General features: G+C 34.8%; 1 protein-coding gene and 2 non-coding genes across 8 annotated transcripts in view; 2 read left to right on the top strand and 1 right to left on the bottom strand.

Moving 5' to 3' along the window:
- ADK (adenosine kinase) overlaps positions 1-22,142 on the bottom strand; it is a 490,160-nt gene that overhangs the window by 63,423 nt on the left and 404,595 nt on the right. The window lies entirely within an intron of this gene.
- LOC113923993 lies at positions 16,122-16,200 on the top strand. Its single transcript, XR_003520497.1, has one exon. It is a non-coding gene; the product is annotated as a small nucleolar RNA U2-19 (small nucleolar RNA).
- On the top strand, positions 16,357-16,425 carry LOC113923991. Its single transcript, XR_003520495.1, has one exon. It is a non-coding gene; the product is annotated as a small nucleolar RNA U2-30 (small nucleolar RNA).

Below are 22,142 nucleotides of genomic sequence, written 5' to 3'. Positions count from 1 at the left end.
CACAGCGAGAGAGGGAACACAAGCAGGGGGAGTGGGAGAGGGAGAAGCAGGCTTCCCGCCGAGCAGGGAGCCTGATGTGGGGCTTGATCCCAGGATCCCGGGATCATGACCTGAGCCGAAGGCAGCCGCTTAACGACTGAGCCACCCAGGTGCCCCGTATGTCTTATAATTTTAGATTGTATCCTGAATATTGTAAATGAGATGTTTTGGAGTAGGGGTTGGCAAACTACAGCCAGTGGGCAGGTCACCTGATTTGTGAATAAAGTTTTAGTGGAACACAGCCATGTCCCCTTGCACATGTATTGTCTATAGATGCTTTTGCATTACAATAGCATAGTTGAGTAGTTGCAACAGAGACCACTTGGCCTATAAGTCTAAAATATGCAATCTTGGGGCACCTGGGTGGCTCAGTCATTAAGGATCTGCCTTTGGGTCAGGTCATGATCCCAGGGTCCTGGGATCAAGCCCCACATTGGGCTCACTGCTCAGCAGGAAGCCTGCTTCTCCCTCTCCCACTCCCCCTGCTTGTGTTCCCTCTCTCGTTGTGTCTCTCTCTGTCAAATAAATAAAATCTTAAAAAACATAAATAAAAATAAAATATGTAATCTATAACCCTTTAAGAAAAAGTTTGCTGACCCCTGTTGTAGAGACTAGTCAACTGTGTTTCCATGAAGAGGGTTATTTATTTTTTTTTCATAAAGTAGGCAGTTAATCTTTGCTAGACTCAAATTCTAACCTGTCAGTCAGACTGCATGTTTTCTATCAAGTTTTAGGCATGCTACTTAATGCCAATTTGGGCTTGCCCTAGAGATAAAAGCCACAAAAAGAGTAAACTTAAGACCATTCCCTTGCTAATACAGATTCTCCTTCAGTTTCTGCTTAATTTTCATTGTTTTCTAGTGTTCCCAGGTTGTTGCTTTTATAATATTTTGTTCAGCATTACAATTGCTTCCTTGGAGAAAGAATGGTCTAAAAGGAACTGTTTTTACTCTAAGTTGGAAGTCAGGATTCAGTCTTATAGGTATGATTTCTCAACATTATGTCTGTTATATTCATTCATATTGTTAAGTGTAGTAGTAATTCATTCTCTTTTCATTACATATTCCACCATATTAATATATCATTTATTTATCCATTTTACTGTTTATAGAGATTTGTATTGTTTCTAATTATTTTGGTCATTACAAATAGTATTGCTCTGTTATAACAAAAGACTAGAAATAACCAAGATGTACAATGGACGATTAGTAAAATAAATGACAGTGCATTAATGAAATGGAATATTAGGTAGTCCTAAAAACATGGAACAATCTCCAAGATATATTAACTGAAAAAGCAAGGTGTGGAAAAATATGCATAACTGACTTCCAATAGAAGCACTGGTTGACTCTTGGAAAAATAACTGAATAGATGAGGAAAAAGATTAAGAAGAAAAATTTCATGCTTTGTAAATGTATGATACATTAAAAACAAATTTATAGAAAAGCACAAAAGCACAAATACATTATGTATATCTTCCCATGTTAATAAAACGCTTTTATGACTAATCAATTTCTATCTTATAGATATGTTAATAAATTCTCTATGGTTGAATATTTAGACTAGAATGAGTAAGATCTCTGTGAAGTAATATGGAGAGATTTCCTAGATAGGTTACAAAGTGAAAAAAGCAAAGTACAAGAGCGTACCAACAGTGGGCCATCTTTCAAGTAAAAAGGAAGGGGAAATAAAATATTCATGTATCTGCTCATTTGGGCATAAACAAATCTAGGAATGAAATGTCTATCAACTGTTGATGGATAAATAGAATGTGGTATATTTATATATAATGGGTATCCCCCTAAAATTCATGTCTACCTGGAACCTCAGAATGTGACCTTATTTAAAACTAAGGTAGATATAATTGCATATGTAATGAGTTAAGAGTATCCTTATAATAAGAGGTGAGGACAGACAAAGATAACAGCTATAAGCCAAGACTATCAAGAAATGCTAAGGACTGATTGCCAAGAGCCACCAGAAGCTAGGAAGATACAAGGAATTCTTCCCTATAGACTTCAGAGGGAACATGGCCCTGTAATATCTTTATCACTCTACATGCTGATATCTAGAGACTTTTAGCCTTTAGAAATGTGAGAGAATAAATTTATGTTGTTTTAAGCCACCTAATTTGTAGTAATTTGTTATGGTAGCCCTAGGAAATGGAATATTACATGGCAATAAAAAGGAATGAATTATTGATACATGCTACAAAATGGATGAACCTTGAAAACATTATACCAAATGAAAGAAGCTTGTACGAAACACCTTGTAAGAGTACATTTTTGTGGGTTTCTAGAATAGGTATATGCACAGAGATTAGTGGTAGCAAAGGGCTGGCAGAAATTGGAGAAACTGAGGAGAGAGTTTCTTTTCGGGTGATAAAAATGTTCTAAAATTGATTGTGGTGATAGGTGCACACTCTGTGAATATACCAAAAAATTGAATTATACATTTTAAATGAGTAAATTATATGATATGTGAATTATATTTCAATAAAGCTGCTTGGGGAAAAATAAGATGAAATACAGGAAGGATAAATCAGAAACTAATGAATTCAGTTGTCTCCAAGAGGTAAGTGGAAAAAGGACAGAAGAATGGGAAAATGGGAATGGAGAAAGGATGTGGGAAGAGGGACAATTCACTGAGTATATCTTTGTAAATAGACACCATGGTATCTATACAGCATGGTAACTTTCTACAAATCATTAAAAAAGTTAAAATTAACCATGGGGCAAAATGCTGTTGTGTTATATTAGTGTAGGCAATATCAGTATGAACTCATATTTAAATATATATATAGGGGACACCTGGGTGGCTCAGTCAGTTAAGCATCTGCCTTCGGCTCAGGTCATGATCCCGGGGTCCTGGGATCGAGCCCCGCATCGGGCTCCCTGCTTCTCCCTCTCCCACTCCCCCTGCTTGTGTTCCCTCTCTTGCTGTCTCTCGCTCTCTGTCAAATAAATAAATAAAAATCTTTAAAAAAATATATATATATATACACATGCACACACACAGATACAGGAATAGATATAGACAAATAGATATAGAAATATAGAGATGTATGCATATATTCATATATTTCTTAATTCCATCCACAGAGAAACCTAGGAGAAAAAATAAGCCAGTAGCAATGAGAACAGCTAGTGCCAATAAAAGGAACTAGAATTTTGAGAAATGGCTGATTCCATGCTTAGGGCAGGAAAACTTGGAGCATCTTGTATCAGAATATAAAGAAGTCAAAAAATGACAGCAATATGTCAAAAGGGTATAACAGCCATCCTGAAGGCACTTCCAATGTCCAAATCTAGGACAATCTGAGCAAAAAATAAAAAAGAATAGCAAAGAATTTTAATCATAGAATAAAATGAATATCCCACAAGTCCATACTGACATAAATAAGTATATGAATAAATAAATAAATGGGCAGAAGAGAAAGCTCTTCCTGACAATAGAATTCTAATTAATCATGTATGGGGAATAATAAAAATAATCATTATTTGGCTAACACGACAGTAATAATTATTTTTATTCCCCCCCTTTTTTTTTTGAGAGAGAGAGAGAGAAGCGTGTGAGAGCAGGGGGAGGAGCAGAGGGAGAATGAGAGAGAGAATCTTAAGCAGGGTCCACGCTGAGTGTGGACCCCGATGTGGGGCTCAAGATCATGACCTGAACCGAAATAAAGAAATCAAAAGTTGGATGCTTAACTGACTGAGCCACCCAGGCGCCCCCACAGAATAATTATTACTGAGTAATCAGTGGCTGCTAAAATTAGACAGCAAAAGTATGATGAGACCAAAAAAGAAAAAAAAAAGATGAAAGACACATAATCTCAAAGTATTTCCCCACAAGATATTTATGGAGAAATATGAGAGGCACCACCTTAACCAAGTGATCAAAATTAACACCATCACTAATGAGGCATATTGGTATCATAAATGTCCTGATGTGATATGCTGAGAGCATAATTTCATTTCTGTGGTATTCTTACCTAAAATGTATAACCTGAATTTAGTCAAACCCAAATTGAGAGACATTATATAAAATAATTGGGTAGCACTCCTCAAAAGTGTCAAAGTTATGGAAGACAAAGGCAAAACTGAAGAACTATGCCAGAGTGTCAAGAGAAGAGAAGAAATGGACTACTAATGCAATGTGGGGCCCTGGATTGTATTCTAGACCAGAAAAACAACATTAGTGAGAGAACTGGCAACATCTGAATAAGGTCTGTAGCTTTATTAACAGTATTCCTACAATATTAATTTCCTGGTTTTTACAGCTGTACTATGGTTATATAAAATGTTAGTGTTTAGGAAAGCTGGGTGAAGGATATATGGAAGAGCTCTACTATTTTTGCAATCTCTGCTGTAAAATGAGAAGTTAAAAATATTAAAAAAATTTAAGATCAATGCTGTTATGAATATCCTTGTATGTAAATCTTTGTGCATATGCTAAATTATTCCATAGCATTAATTCCTGTAACTAAAATTACTGAGTCAAAGGATATGCATATTTTAAAGGCTTTTGATATGTATTCTCAAGCTGTCACCCAAGAAAGCTGTACAAAATTTCTCTCACCAGCAGTGGGTCTCAATTATTTTTCAAATTTCCAACATGTACTAGATGATCTCTAAGGTCATTTCTAGTTCTGATCTGCACCAAAACCTCACTTATGTTGCACAAACCAGTTTACACGTCACTTAAAAAATATACTGTTTTCCTGATCACTAGTGTAAAGTGAACTCATGCCATTATTTCTGCAGCCCATTTCTTGGTAAAATTCAAATAATGTTTTCTATACACGGTTTTCTAATGTGTATCTCACCTGCTTTCTTTAAGTCTAAGCTCCCTGAAGGAAGGGCCATATACCTTTGTTTCCAATATTACCCTCGCACAGTATATATGCTATACACAGCAGTGGTTCAATTCAGCATTTCAGGAGTTAAGTTGCAACTTCCTTCTTGTCATAGACATGTTCCGATACCTTATTGGTTGATATTTCAAGTCCTGTATTGTTTGCATGAGGTCCTTCCTCGTTTTGCCCTCCTTGTATCTTTCCTGGGTCTTCATAGTTCAGGCTGTACTTGCAGAGTTAGATACCCCAACATTAAGCTAGTCCTAACAAGGGCAGGATACGTATCAAGAGTAGGGCACGGAATTATTTAGACTATGTAAGCTGTGGTAGCCCAAGCGGAACTGCAAAGCTTTTGTTTTACTTTAATAAATTGTCTTCTGCACTAATCAATCCTGAGAACTGGCCCGGGCTTCAGTCTAGATTGTCTATCCTTAGCCCTGAGTGATTATCCTTCCTAACATTCTAGGCTCCACCTTCTAAAAACTAAACTGTTTGCTAGCTCCTGGCAACCCTTCCTTTTAGAAGACCAGCACAGCTCCATTTATATAAGAATCGACTTCTCTGAATGATACTGATTGCTTCCTGAGAAAGAACTTTTTTCCTTTTTCCACTACCACTCCTAGCTCACATAATATCTTGGTGTGTTCATACCAGAATTGCTGAGGCTGCCGTACCCTTGGAGGCTGTACTTAAAATGACTTAGTGCCAGATTTGCTACCGACTCCTGTGTCCAGACACTTTATCTCAACATCTGCCTCACCTGAGTTAAGTTTTTTCCCAGTCCCTGCTGGCTCTGCTTTCCTGACTTTCCTATTTAACCAATCCGCTATGCCTCCATCCTGGACCATTAATCTAACTTACTATAATCTACCTTATCACAGCTTTGACTTGTCAACTATAGAAACAGCACAAAAGGTCAACACCTGGGTAAAAATCATCACCCCAACAGGATCTATTTAATATTTCCATTTTCCTCTGTTTAGGTAAAATTCAGAATAACTCAAAGGGAAAAGCTAGCTATGCTTTGAAGCTGAATTGAAACAACCAAATAATACACAGTAACACATGGAAAACTGAGCTGTAAACAGATCCCAGATTAAATGTCAGTACTGTCAATGGTGACAAATGCCTTTATGCTTTATAGATAAGCTTACAAGTGGCATGCTGGGTTGGGTTGTTGCTATCAGGTGTCAAAGAAACCTAATGACCCCCATTATGATCTACTTCTTATGCTGGCATACCAACGAGCAGGTTTCTAAAAGTTTACTGCAGCTGAATGTTCAGTTAAGGTTTAATATACATATTAAACATATATTAACATATCCATATAACATATAAGTCAATATACTAATATATTTAACAAATATATTACATATAATAAGCATGCATTTATCTTTTTCCTCGAAATGGTTCTTTGTACTTCTAAAACACCCAATAAAAAAAATCTAAATGTAGATATCCTTTATAGAGGCATGTGAAGATAGAAATGGATAAATCTAAGGCTATTTCAAAATAAAGCTTTTTTGATTATCCTTTGTGTCAAATTCTGAAAGGAGCTATAGCCAAGGCTCTAAAAAGCTTATATCTATATGGATTTGCTATAATGGCTTAAGGTTTAAATGCTTTAACAGATTCCAGAATAGCTGACTGCAAAACTATTTGTTTGATCATAACAAAGAGCACTGTTGATCTTTCACAATAATCATGCTATGATCTGTAATTTATGATGGAAATATAATGGTTAATCCTACTGCAAGTCACAAAAATTCAAGGCCATGGTTTACTTTCTAGGACTCCTGGGCATATTCAGATTAACCAGCAGTTTAGACAGAAATATGAAACTCGCTCAGGATCCATGTAACTGTTTCATGGAACCAGATCTTTTGGCTAGGCCTCCACTCATTGTTCCCCCTCCAATCTTTCTTAATACCTAGGTATACTCTAGATATTTAAGCAACATCTAGAAGGAATAAGATCATTTTAAAACAGTTTCTTCATTAAAATGTGAGTCACAGAAAACAGTGTTCTCTAGAAAATGTGATGACAAAGATTTATATGAAAAATTTCACAAAAAATCCACTTTGAATCACAGAATATTATCACATTACACAGCTTGTAAATGTAGACTCTTTAGTGGAGACATAAGCCTACTTCTCTCAATTTTACTTGGCTCTATCATTCACTTATTAAACCCTAAACCAGGAATACCTCCTGGAAATGGGAGATATTTCTCTAGTGTTACCTGCTGTTTCTATATAGATTTAAAAGTGGGGTGAATATAGTTTATTTAATTTTAAACATTATTTTGAACTTCTATTTCTAGCTTCCAGTGTTTATTATCAGAATTTCTGTAATTTTATTAACAGCTATATTATCTCCTAAGTTAGTGTCAACTGTAAATTTTATTAATGGGCTATTACTCTTTTTCTTTAATTTAAGGGAAAAAATACTGAATAAAGCCAATCCAGCAGCATTTCTTTTAGAAAGCACTTTAGTATGAACTGTCTCCATGACTGAATTCATTACCCTTTTGCATTAGTCTTTGTTTATCATCTTTAAACCAAACCAATCTTTATTAATTTTCTAAGGCATTTTCCCTAGTGCTCTTACCATGATTTATATATAGCTCTTTTTCTCTACAATTTTCCTAACCCTATCAAATTTGTCTCACTTCCACCCCATGGGTTTGTTCATTACTAATACCTTTTAGAGGGATTACTGCAGCTTTTATTCTTTGGCATTTAATTAAAAAAAAAAAGATCTTCATGTTTAGTATTTGTTGATCCCTCTGAAACAGGGTTTTATAAACAAATAGAAGTGCATTATGATAAACTGATCACAAGATGTTTCTCAGCCCAAACGAGCTCTTCTTTCTCCGTATGCACTTTAAGATTTTATTTATTTATTTATTTATTTATTTACTTGAGAGAGAGAGAGAGAGAGAGAGAGGGCACGTGGGTGGCTCAGTTGGTTAAGCGTCTGCCTTCAGCTCAGGTCATGATCCCAGGGCCCAGGGATAGAGCCCTACATCAGGCTCTCTGCTCAGCAGGGAGCGTGCTTCTCCCTCTCCCTCTGCCTGCTGCTTCCCCTGCTTGTGTTCTCTTTCTCTGTCACATAAATAAAATCTTTAACAATAAAAGAAGAGAGAGGGAGAACGAAAGTGAGCAGGGGGAAGAGCAGAAGGAGAGAAATAATCTCCACGCTGAGTGCAGAGCCTGATGCAGAGTTCAGTCTCATGACCCTGAGATCATGACTTGAACAGAAATCAAGAGTCGGATGCCTAACCCACTGAGCCACCCAGGCACCCCCCCCCCGTATGTATTTTAAGCACTTAAGCATGTACTGCCCAGCAAAGCATTCAAAGCCTTATCACAACTTACCATTCACACTTACCCACAAGTCTCTCCCCAATATTTTACGTTCTGTAAAGAAGGCCTTTATAGGCCTCTTTGCTTTTTTATCGTATTATTCCATTAATTTACATTCCTTTGTAATCTCAACTTGCCAAAAATGAACTGTATTCTTCAAAGCCTAATCAAAACATCACTTCCTTTGTGAAATTTTCCCCAATTCCTTGTGCCTTCTGTTCTATAAAGGGTAGTTCATTAAAGTCATATACTACTTCTCATTATTGTGTATAGGATTATGTCTCTCTTAGACTTTAAGAAATGGAGTTTTTGTCTTATTTATCTTTATGATCACAATTCCTGACACATAGTAGGCACTCAGTAAAACCATACCGATTTGAATTCATTTGTCCTGTTACTCTGCTGTTTTATCTATAGCTATCTTGCCTCTCTGACCTGTCCTGTTAGAGATTCTCCGATTTCTTTAAGTTCTGTATTACCTGGCATATTCTTAGCACATGATCAAGAACCTTTGGGTTGGAAGAAATGTTAGAAATAGCACAACCCAAAAACTCAACCAATACAAGAATTCATTTTAGTAAATACCTCTGTTTAACTATCTCTCTAATAAGGAGCATGACAATATGGACTGGTTTGCTCAGGATAGCCCTAGTATAATTAATGGCACTGCGTTCACTCTCAAAAGTATCTGAGTTTTGTTATTTCATGGTCATCTTAATAATGAAAAACTGCTTGCTTCCTCACAAGTAGTGGACAGCTGAACAATCCTAATTATTGTATCTTTTGAATTCTGAACCATGTGGATGTATTACCTATTCACAGATCATTTTTAAAAATTTCCCCTTTGTTATAGGTGAGTAAGGGTAGAGTTGTAGGACTAAATGAAATAATTAAGAGAACAGGCAAAATTTAATATGATAAATAAATTAAGGGCGCCTGGGTGGCTCAGTCAGTTAAGTGTCTGACTTAATTTTGGCTCAGGTCATGATCTCAGGGTCACGAGATCAAGCCTGCGTTGGGCTCCATGCTGGTGTGGAGCCTGATTAAGATTCTCTCCCTCTCTCCCCACTTCTGTGTGCAGGCATGTGCACATGCTCTCTCTCTCTCTCTCTCTCTCAAAAAAAAAAAAAAATATATATATATATATATATGATAAATAAATTGAATAGGGGGTTAAGTGCAAAATGATTAATTTGACAAAAGATTAGGACATTTTCTTGAGACTTTAGATTGCTTATTAAACCAGAAAGGCACTGAATATGAGAACTTAAAATAGCTTAATAGAAGCAGAGAAAAGCTAAATAAACTTCATGGGCCAAGATTAAATAACAGGGGAAAATCCTTAGGAATAGTGGCTTCTATTTTGGCTACTTCAAAGGTCAATGAATATAAAAAATGATGTTCACTTCTAAAGAAGTTTAATTAGGATAAACTATCTTGGCTAAGGCTTAAAGGAATAAGGCAACAGATAAGTCTTCATTTAAGTATAGTTTTTAATATCCAATGAGCAACACTGTATTCCTTTTAACCCAGGAAAATTTTAACTGTTCATTTATCTGAATCAGATTTTTCTGCTATACCTACAAAGACTTTTATCTGAGCCAAAAACACGCATGCCATGTTTCAGCCAAACTAAAATTCTGCCGCCAAGCTGTAATGCTCTGAAAAATAAATTTTGGAGTCTAACTGAATTATAGAAGAATCACTCATTAGGTACAAACAATAATTATTCTGAAAAACATTTGGTAATATACTTCTTAGATAAATATCCATTTATAATATATTTTCAAGAGCTTTCAAGAAATTGATTATTTGGAGTATTAAAAGATGGAAACATTCTCTAAGAACCATTTAAGTTGATGTGTACATATATATCTATAAATGTGTAGGTAAATGTAGCTATCATCTAGATATCCATTCACATACACATAATGCATTTATAAGATATATATACACACCTCCACATGAGAATGTTTTAACCAGCTCTAAAAAATTCTAAAGAATTTAAATCTTTATTAATATTCTATATTAAGAAATTAATATATAAAATCTTAAAATTGGAGACTATTTGTCTGAAGCTCTGAGAAAGACAGTTAACCAAATAGCTTCTAGATCATATATGGATGTTTTCTTGAGTCAAAGGTCTCTGGATGTATTCCTACAAGATTTATCCTACTAAAATCTACTGGTATTGATCTAGTGGTTAAGTGTAATAAAGAAGCAGAAAGTGATCCTTTAAATACACATTCTCAGATACAGTATAAGCCAGGGTTTTCCCAGCCTCGGCATTACTGACAATTTGAGCCAGATAAATCTCTGTTGTGGATGGATGTCCTGTACATTACAGGATGTATAAGTGGCATCTTTGGCCTCTATCCACTAGATGCCAGTTGAGTTCCCCCATTCTCTACTGCCCACCCAGCTGGGACAACCAAAAGTGATGGGAAAAATTGCTCCTGGTTGAGAACCACTACTGTAAATAAGTGAGGCAACGTGGTATAGAACAGATTAGACTATATCGGGGTTCAAGAGGTTGGATTCTGATCCAGTTTTTTGGCTCTAACTTTGGGATCTTGCATAAATTATTGCAGTCAGCCATTCTCAAAGCAGGTTATGGATGCTGGTATTGCTAAATCATCTAAGAACCTTATATAACAGATGAATCTACTTAACTTTCTTGGGCCATGTATTTTTCTATTTTATAATTAAAAATATTGACTAGGAACTTTGATTTAGGCCCTAATGCCATAGCTTGTGATAAACCACTTCCTATACCACTTCCTATACAGCTAGAAAAGCAGTAAAAATAAAAGAATAATAAATGGAGGTATGAGAGCACTGTCAAGGTAGCCAAGATTTGCTAAGACAAGATCCCTAAGAGTAGAAAACCTTAAAGAGCTAGGCTGACATTTTAAAAGTTGATTTTCCCCTCAGGGCATTTGCAAATTTTTGGCACTTGATTAGAAGTTGAGAATCTAGGAAAAGGGCTTTTAATAAGAGGTAGAGAAGCCAACAGAGCTTTTGACAATCTCCAGCATTGCTGAGAAACTGGAGTTTGGGGCTGCCAAGGTAGTCAGAATTGAGGTGTCATGTTCTTGAAGAGAAGGAAACATAGTGGAGTAAGCCTGACACTCAGGGCTCTTCTTTGAGGTATTTGTTAAATCTGTAATGTCATAGGACAAGAAGGCAAGACACTAAGCAGAAGACCTCTAAAAGGCAGAGTAGTATTTTTAGCAGTTGTATGGTGCCAATGACAACCTACCAAGGAGTATGGACCCTAGTAAATACTGTAGGATTTCAGTTTTAATTTCAGGAGAGCTATAACATAGGAGTGGAGGCAAATGAGAAGCCTTACAAAAACTGTAAGCCAACCTTTAGTTGGTTCAGTCCTCAATAGAAATGCTGTAATTTAGCATGGACAATATTTAGCATTTAATGAAAATTTATCAGGCAAACCAAGATATAAGGCCCTCTTAAAAGAAGTAAAAAAAAACAAACCAGGGGTGCCTGAGTGGCTCAGTCAATAACCATCTGCCTTCAGCTCAGGTCATGATCCCAGGGTCCTGGGATCGAGCCCCGCATCGGGCTCCTTGCTCAGCCGGGAGCCTGCTTCTCCCTCTCCCACTCCCCCTGCTTGTGTTCCCTCTCTAGCTGTGTCTGTCAAATAAATAAAATCTTAAAAAAAAAAAGGAAGTAAAAAAACCAGACCCATAGATGACTGAGATATTATAATTTTTGGACAGGCAATTTATTATTACTGTGATTAACATGTTCAAAAAATAAATGACAAGGTAGATATTTATAGAATAGAACTGACAGCAATAAAAAAGAATCAAGTAATATAGGAAATAAAAACGTGACTATTGAAATGAAGAACTCAACAGATGTGCTGAAATGCAGATTGGAGAAAGTAGAAGAGAGGATAGTGAACTAAATGCCAGGTCAGTACAAATATATAAGCTGAAACTTGAGGAGGAAAAAATGATAAAAAATACAAAAAAAAATCATAAAAGACATATGGGACACAATAAAAAGGCCTAAGATATGAGTAACTGGTGTCCCAACTGGAAAGAGAGGAATGCAGTATCTAAAGAGATAATGGTTGGAAAATCTCCAAAACTGGTAAGAGTCATCAGCCACAGTTTAAGAAGTACTAAAAACCCCAGCAGGAAAAATACAAGAAAAACCAGAGACAAGTCCAAAGTTAAAGTCAAAGAAAAATTCTAAAAGCAGACAAAGAAAGTAGAAATATATCCAAAGAAGCAAGAATAAGACTAACAACTGACTTCTTGACAAAAATAAGAGAATCCAAAGATTATGGAAGGTCATCGTTAAAGAGTCAAAGAATATAACTTCCAATGTAGAGTTCTGTACTTAGAGAGGCAAAATAAAAGATATCTGCAGGGGCACCTTGGGTGGGTCAGTTGGTTAGGTATCCCACTCTTGTTTTTGGCTCAGGTCATGGACTCAGGGTCGTTAAGACTGAGCCCTGTGTTGGGCTCTGTACTGGACATGGAGCCTCCTTCGGATTCCCTCTCTGTCTCCCACTCTGTATGCAAACTGCCCCCCCCAACTTGCTCCCTTTCTTTCTCAAAAAAAAAAAAAACAACAAAATCTGTAAACAAAAACTAAGAGAATTCACACACTGAGTGAAAAGTAAAAGAAGCTGTGTAGGCAGAAGAAAAATAATAATATAATTCATAATTGTCCAGATGAAAACATGGAAATACAGGAAGAGGAGAAAAACAATGGAAAGAGTAAAATTCAACTACACAAAATGATTAACAGTATTTTGTCACTACAAGGCATTAAAATGTAGAATTAAGGTGACTGACAAGAATAATACAAAAGGTTGGAAATATTAAATGGAATTAAAATGTTCTAAGATCCTACCATTGTATGAGAAGTGGCAAACCTTATAGTTTATATTTGACTTTAATATGTCAAGGATACATTTTGTAATCTTTAGAGCAAACATCAAAAGGATATACAACTGCCAAGCAAATAGAAAAGGAAATGAGAATAAAAAATACCTGTTCAATCTAAAAGAAGCAGGAAAGAAGAAAAAAAAGAAGATAAACATGTGGCATACAGGAAAAAAAAAGTAAGATATGAGATAGGAATCTAATTATATGAGTAATGTATATTAAATATAGACTCCAATTAAAAGATAGAACGAATTAAAAAAATAAAAAGTGCATTCCAATTACAAAAAAAATCTTGTATTTAAGAACATAGAAAGGTTGAAAGTAAAAGGATGGAAAAGACATGCAAATACTAAAACAACCTAAAGCTAGCATAGTTATACTAATCATAGATACAAAAGATATTCAGGTAGGCATCATTAGAGGTAAAGAAGGATATTTCCAAATGAGAAAAGGTTCAATCCATCAGGAAGATACAAGAATTCTAAACTTATATACATGTAAGCTATATACATGTATATATAACTTACACATGAAAGATAGCTTCAAAATACATAAAGCAAAATTAGATGGAACCAAAAGAAGAGATATAAAAATCCCAATCGTAACAGGACACTTTAATAAATGTCTCTCAATAACTGATAAAACAAGCAGACAAAAACTAAGCAAGAGTATAAGTGATCTGGACAACAAACTCAACAAACTTGACTTTACTGTATATACTAAGACTATATTTAAGAATGTCAGCATATTAAAAAAAGAATGTCGGCATATACATTGTTTTCAAATGCACAAAGAATGTGTATAAAATTGACCACATGATGTTCAATAAGACAAAATTTCAACAAATTTTGAAGAACTCAAAATCATTCTGCATATCTGACCACAATGAAATTAAACGAAAAACTAGAAACAAAAAGATAACTGGAAAATCTCCAAATATATTTCAGATATTTAAAAATTAAGCAAAACTTCCTAAATAACTTACGGATTAAAGAAGAAATCACAATAGGAATTAGAAAATGTTTTGTACTAAAAATAACGAAAACAGACATACCAATATTTAGAAATTAAATATGTAAAAAATAGAAGAAAGTAAATAGTATCCAAAATTCAAAAAATAAAAAACCAAACATTCAATGAAGAAAATTAACAAAGGCAGAGTTGGTTCTTTTCTTTTTTAAAGATTTTATTTATTTGTTTGGGAGAGAGAGAGAGAGCACAAGCAGACTTGATGGTGACCAGGGAGTACATCACGGGGCTCAATCCCAAGACCCTGGGATCATGACCTGAGCTGAAGGCAGATGCTTAACCAACTGAGCCACCCAGGTGCCCCAGTTCTTTATAAGACTAATAAAATTGATAAATCTTGTCATGGCCATGAAAATGTGCCTCTCAGATGTGCCAAGGGGAGCTATGCTTTGAAATTCACCACTGCATTCATATTGAGGCCATGCTTCCCATGAGCACAAGAGAAATAGCCTGGAGACCTATACCTGAGATATGTGGGACTCCTCTGGGCAACTCTGGCTTGAGAACTCCTCTCTGGCCTTGTTCAAAACTTAATTAATATTGCAATCTATGCGTCTTCCTGCCCAACTTTTCTTCAGTCCTGCTCTCCAGCACAGGGGTCAGACCTGCACCACAATTTGAGAGGTCTCCCTATTTCCTCTGGCTCCTAACTTATCTTCCATTACAGGTGTTTCCTTCAGTAAATCTCTTGAATGTCTAACTTCATCTTGGCATCTACTTCTTTGAAAATCCAAATTAGCATAAACTTATAGGAAGGGTGATCAAGGAAAAGAGAAAAAGCATAAATTTAATTCTAAGATTAGGAATTAAAAAAGGAACATCACTATAGATCCTATAGTAATTAAGAGGATGAGAGAATATTAGAAATAATTTTATGCTAATAAATTTGAGTATTTAGATAAAGTAGACAAATTCTGAGAGAAAAATAACTTATCAAAACTGACAAAGGAAGAAATAGAAAAACACGGACATTCCTATTCAATTAAAGAAGAATCTGTAATTAACAGCTTCTCTAGGCCCACATATTTTGATGGGTGATCTCTTTCAAATATTTACATGAAAATGACCTCAAGCTTATAAAACTCTCCCAGAACAGAAAAAGGGCACTGCCTAATTCACTTTATAAGGTCATCATAATGTTCCTACCCAAACTAACAAGGACGTTACAAAAAAGGAAAATTAAGAAACAAACTCTTTCATAACAACACTGCAAAAATATGAGAAAAATATAATCAAATCAAATCCAGTGATACATTAAAAGAATATCATGACTATATTGGGACTATCCCAAGAATGCAAAGGTGGTTTACCCTTCCAAAATCAAGCTGTAATTCACACATTAAAAAGGGGGGGGAGAAAAATCATATAGTAATTTCTAATAGATGCAGAAAAGTTATTTGATAAAATTCAACATCCTTTAATGACTAAAAACACCTTAACATCATCAACAATAAAACTCTTTGCAAACTATTAATGAAAGGAAACTTCTTGAATCTGTTAAGGGGTATCTATAAAGAGACTACAGCAAACTTTATCCTTTTTGATGAAATACTGAAGGTTTTCCATAGGAGATTGGGAATGAGATGAAGATACTCATGATAACCATTTCAATTATACTCATATTCATTGTGCTTTGCTGTGCTAATCGTGCAGTAAGAAAAATAAAAAAATAAATACAAAGATTGGGAAAGAAGAGATGAAACTGTCATTATTCACAGATGATGTCATTATATACATAGAAAATCCAAAAGAATCAACAGACATATTATTACAATTAATAAGTGGAAACAATGTCATTGTAAAAAATTTATAAACCAGTGAGACACAAACAGAAACTGAAACTAAAAGGATGCCATTTAAAATGGATAGCATCATTCCCTGAGATCTGCTCTTACTGAAAGGAATCAATATAAAAATAGACAAATCTGAGCATCAGAAGACCTTCTAGTCTATCTGATGCATGATCTCTGTAGTTCTGAGAAGCAAAAGTATTTAAAACAACAAGGGCTTGTATCTGGAGTTGTGAGGTGTGTGTGCATCTGTGTGTACAAAGGTGACAGTGGGTAACTGAGGACTTGTTGATGGATGATGAGATTGGGGGGTGGATATGTGTGTATATGAAAGACTAATCAGTTCTGAGCAATGATGGAAAGGTTTTCTACTAACCTTTATAACTATGAAGGTTTCTATACTTCATCTGAACTCAGAATTAAAAAAAAAAGATAGTATCAAAAAACAATAAGTGGGACGCCTGGCTGGCTTAGTTGGTAGAGCATGTGACACTTGATCACAAGGTCATGAATTCAAGCCCCATGTTGGGCACAGAGCTCACTTAAAAAAATACAAAAAACAAATAATAGGACTATTATAAAAGTTACATATATGAGACCATTATACTGAAAAAACTAACATTTTGAGAAAAATTAAAGACCACTAAATTAACAGAGAAAAATACTCTATGGATTGGAAGACACAATATTGTAAAGATGTCAATTCCTTCCAAACTGGTTCACAGATTCAATATAAAATTCAATTCAATAAAATTCTAGTAAGAACTAAAAAATTCCAAGGGGGCAACAACAATCTGATTCTAAAATTTATGTGGAAATGCAAAGAGGTAAGAAAAGCCAGGATAACCTTGAAGAACAAAGTTGGAAGTTTGGCATTACCAAATAAAAAGACTAATTATAAGCTAAGTAATTAAGAGACTGTAAACTGGTTATAAGGATAAAGAAAACAATGGAATAGAACAGTCTAGAAAAAGACTCACAGATATAAGGTAATGTGAAATGTGACAAACGTGTCAATTTATTGCTGTAAAGGAAAGGATGTTCCTTTTAATAAATGATTGTGGGTCAACTCGTTATTCATATGGTCAAAAGAAAAGAATTATCCCTCTACCCTGTAACCATATATAAAAATTAATTCTAATTCCAGAAGGACTGTAAATCCAGATGAAAAGAATAACATAAAAAATTTAGGGATAAGAAAAGAACAACAGGAAAATCTCTTAATGAGCTAGGGATATCCAAAGATTTTCTTTAAAATAATATGAAAAGTATTACCCATAAGGGGAAAACATTATTAACTGGACTATATTAAAAATGAAGAGCTTTATTTCTCAAAAGATACCATACAGAGAATGGAAAGGCAAGCTACAAGGTGGGAGAATATATTTGCAATACATTTATCTAGGAAAAGACTCGAATGCAGATTGCAAAAAGAATTATACATCAATAAGACAATCTAATATGGCAAAAGACAGGAACTTTACAAAAGAAGATATCTAAATTCTAATAAGCAGATGAAAAGGTGCCCCACTTCACTAAATTAGGGAAATTCTAATGAAAAACACAATGAGAAACTAGAGCATACTCACCAGAATGGCTAAAATAAAAAACATGGACGGTAGAAAATGCTGATGAAAATATGGAAAAATAAAAGCCATTCTATATACTTCTGGTGGTCATATAAATTGGTACCACCACTTCGGAAAACTAGAAGTGGAACTCTTCTGTAGTATAACTATGGTGGTGGTTGCATGATCTTATGCATTTGTTAAAGCACGCAGAACTGTGACACCATGAGGGGTGAACTGTACTTATTAAAAAACCAACCTAGATATGAAAGGAAATCAAAATGGAATACAAACTCTTAGAAGTAAACCTAACTGTATTACAAATGAATAATGTAACCACACCGAAGTGGATGTAAAAGAACTAACCTGAAGTGACTTTGGATAACAGTATTTTGACCAAACATCAGAGGGCTAAAGATAAAAAGAACTGTAAGCAAATATTGTACTCTAGGAAGTAAATATGTTTTGCACAAGGGTGTGGGTAAATAATTCGAAACTACTTTAGGATGGAACAAATAAGTAAATATATTTTAGATAATGAGAGCCAGAATTTTCAATGTCAGAGGAAGAAGTTAAACGGAAGGAAAGGGTGTAGGCTAGAATGAACTCTGTTGTTGGACTGGAATCAAAGGTATCAGCAGTTTCAAGTCATGGAATTCAAATATATAAATAGATAGATAGATATGGAAATAAATACAGATGGATATGTATGCATGAGTTATTATATGTACAAATATTGCCAATCTATTTGCTAAGAGGGTCCCAAAGCAATGATTCTCAATTAGCAATGAGCATGTCTAGCACCCAGATCTGGGTTTCTAAATATCGTTTGCTAATTAAAGGAACCAGGGTTACTTGAAGAAGTGGTTGATTCTAGGACTGTAGCAGGGAAAATACAAGTACCTAAAGCATCATAGGTTGTCAAAAAGTAAGATAATGCTCAAAAAAGGATGGAGACAGAGCAAGATAAAAAGTCTATATACTGGGTGATTCTACTTCAAAAAGAGGGAGAACTAATGGTTAGTAGTAGAAACCAAAATAATAATGGCTTCTAAAGTGCTACAAGTGTTCTGTCTTGATCCGGTGGTAGTGACATAGGTATGTTCACTTAATAAAAGTAGTACCAGCTTCATATGCATAAAACTTAAAAACAAACTATATAAGATGTTCTATATTTTGATTGGTGATTATTTAGTGAAATAATATGTGCACTTTACTATATGTAATCTATACCTCAATAAATCTGACTAAAGGTCCTACCAAAATAATGCTATAATAGGGTTAACATTTGCCTAGGCTAATCTCCCAGGCCTAGGTCTCCCCAGGGCTAGGTCTGAGATCACTATACCATACAAACCATGCCCCAAAGATATTCCTTTGTCAGGAATGTGACAGTTCCACATATGTTATTCTAAATTATTTTTGACTGCTTGGTTAATTAAAGGACTTTGTCTTTTGTGGTTACAAAAATCTAAAAATGGAACATGAGTTAATATTCTAGTTGTTTATATTCCTAGTTAAGAAATATACAGTCTTCAAAATCCAAAGAACATTTTTCTATGAATGTCATACATAGACATTCTGAAAGAATGCTACTTAATTTGTTCTATCTGCACCATCACCAACCTATACCAACAAGATCATCATTTAAAATTGTTTTGGCTATAGTAGAGAACATTTTCAAAAATGACTTACAACAATTTTTTGTAGGAATAGGAGTTGTGATGATGTGCTGACATTATTCTTCCAGCTGCTGAAGTTGTTTTTCTTTAGAGTTTACATTTTCTATTCCACACTTTCTGTACTTTATGTCTACCAGAACTGTAAAGCACATTGACCTTTTCTTATAATGTACAGCACTGAGTACTAACAAAGAACATGAAAACTTAACTAGAAAATGGGGTGACAAGTTTCTTTAAGGTCTCAGGAACATGAAGACAAGTAACTCCAATAACCCCATTTACTTATAAGGAAATGATAAAGGGCACTATGATGTGACTATCTTAAATTATAAGCTAATCAAATGCAGTTACTATTTAAAATAATATATGTAGATTGCTAGTAATAGATGAGTACATGACACTTTGTGATGTATCAAGAGAGAGAAGCATTCACCAAGACTTATTGAAGTACTAGATGCTTAGCTGCTAAAAGGTTCTGCTTCTATTATCCCACAAAATCATAAACTTGAGGCAACATTATCGAATCACCTAATCCAATGGTTCTTAAAGTGAGAGATGGAGGATAGACAGCATTGCTATATTACCTAAGGGATCTTTTCAACAAATACACAACACTACATTTCCCATCCCACAGACTCTATAATTCCCATTCTCATACATCTTCTTGAGGATATATATTCTAATACTCTTCACAGGGATGTATCAGGTTGAATCGAACATACTTCCATGAAGGCAGGGCTATATTTACTAGAAGTCCACTAGGTGATTCTGACATGGCAGCCCCTGTCTTCCAGTTGAAAACCTAATGACCTAATCTATTTCCTCCTATCGGGCAAAATTACAATTCAAACAACGCAGAAAGAATTCTGAAAGTATTCAGAAAAGTCTACAATTTATTCTTTAGTGGACCTATTTCATTGTGTCACATATGAGCCAAAGTGTGAAATGCATTATTTTCAATTTAGAATAAAAATCTTATTGCTTTTTCCAATATTTAGGGACATATTTAGTACAGAAATTTGGAGAAATGTAAACTTTCTGTAAAGACATATATATCTGTATATGTGTATGTATGTTGTATGTATGTATATATGCATGTATATAAAATATTTATTTTTATAATTGCTAGTATAATAAGGTGTTAATATATGAAGACCTCACTAGTAGGTGCTGTCTGGTAGGCAATAAAAATCTTTAGTCTTAGTTTTTCTACATTTATAGACATAGGAATGACTTCCTTGACCTGACTCCCATGCTACCTAACAGGTTCATTTAATATTTATTAAGAGGATCAAAATGTACAGAATCATATTTTCTTTCCTGCTGTTATTCCTGGCTTCTTACTCATTACTTTCCAGTGCTCCTTGTCACTCCCCTTCCCCAACACCCCCAAAAAGCTTGGAACTCAATTAGCCTGCAAGCAATGAGACAATGGTTGATAGTGACAAAACTTCTGCACTAGATGGATATACAAAATGGATACACAACTGAAACAGAGGTGACCAAAAAAAACCAGGATTCACAATTTAGCAAAGAGGAATTCAAAGAACTGCATGTATAAAATAACAGAAAGTGGTTTATAGACACCATATCTCAAAAGGAGAAAGGTCTCTAGAATTAAATACCAAGAAAACGGATTTTGTTACATTATTGTTAAATGCCAAAAACTTAGCAATGATCATTTAAAAATACTCTACCATGTGAGGTTTAAGACAATGATTCCTAATTAGTGTTTTAATAAGTGTGTTAGCACTGCCTTGTGCCATTCTGGAATGTCACTTATGGCAAATTAAGGGACACTTTCCCTCCCCATCTTCCATTAGTATTTTAATGCTAGGAGGTGGGAAAAAGCTGATCCATATTCAAGAGCAAAGGAGGAAAAACAATAACAAATTGGCATCTCTTCTGTGAATTGCCCCACAGGCCAAGCATTTTTATGTTCTTAATCATTATTAAATGACTTAACATGACACCCAGAGCCTGGCAAATGATTGCATCCTGACATGAGAACGAATTACAAATGAAATGAAAGATCAAGCCGTATTAGAGGACTGCCTCTGGGAAATGAAAATCTTTAATTCTCTTTTATTATTGACATTTATTTGGCTGCCATGAATAACAACATAGCAAAGAGATTCGGCTACGCTTGTGCACTGAATAGCTTATCCCAGGGCTCAAAACTACATTAACATTTATCATGTTTGCTTTTGTAGCTGACACCACTGAACAGATTCTCTATCCATCTTGTATTTATCATGCATTGCAGATATAGTGCATCCTCTAATTTAAGTTCATTTTCATATAGTAGGAAGAGCAAAGATTAGCCAATGTCTTTCCTCAAATAAATTCCTGCTAGTAAGTATTCCTAGGAATGGCTTAATAGATTTAATAAAGAACAAAAGGAGTTGACAAAGAAATTTAGTCACAGGAAGGGGGGGCTAATTTTAAAGGTTTCAACTTTGGGGAAATTGTGCAAATTTACAATGAGGAAGACACTTGTATGATATGTATATCAGGAATATATAAAGCCTTAAAATAAATGTCTCCATAAAGAGCAACCAAATAGCATTTTATGAATCTGAAGGCAGTACTACAGTTCCTGTAAGATGTCTGCATGTTTTTCACTTTTCCAAATAGTGTTCCTTGCTAAGACAGAACAGGCCACATACTATACGAAGACAGCAATCCAGATACTTATTATCAATGCAGGGATATCTTTTCATGACATTTCCCTTCTCTCTTGCACAAATTAACAGTGTTGCTTTTTCTGTCATATCAAAGATTATATGGTACCTGATGCCTTTGCACATATGATCCTCTTCACTAATATGACTGGATTGCCCTCCTTTCTTTAAATTCTTCCTAGAATTCAAGGTTCAGCAA

This window comes from Zalophus californianus, chromosome 15 (assembly GCF_009762305.2).
Source record: "Zalophus californianus isolate mZalCal1 chromosome 15, mZalCal1.pri.v2, whole genome shotgun sequence".
Classification (NCBI taxonomy): Eukaryota; Metazoa; Chordata; class Mammalia; order Carnivora; family Otariidae; genus Zalophus; species Zalophus californianus.
This window is presented reverse-complemented; position numbering and strand designations above follow the sequence as displayed.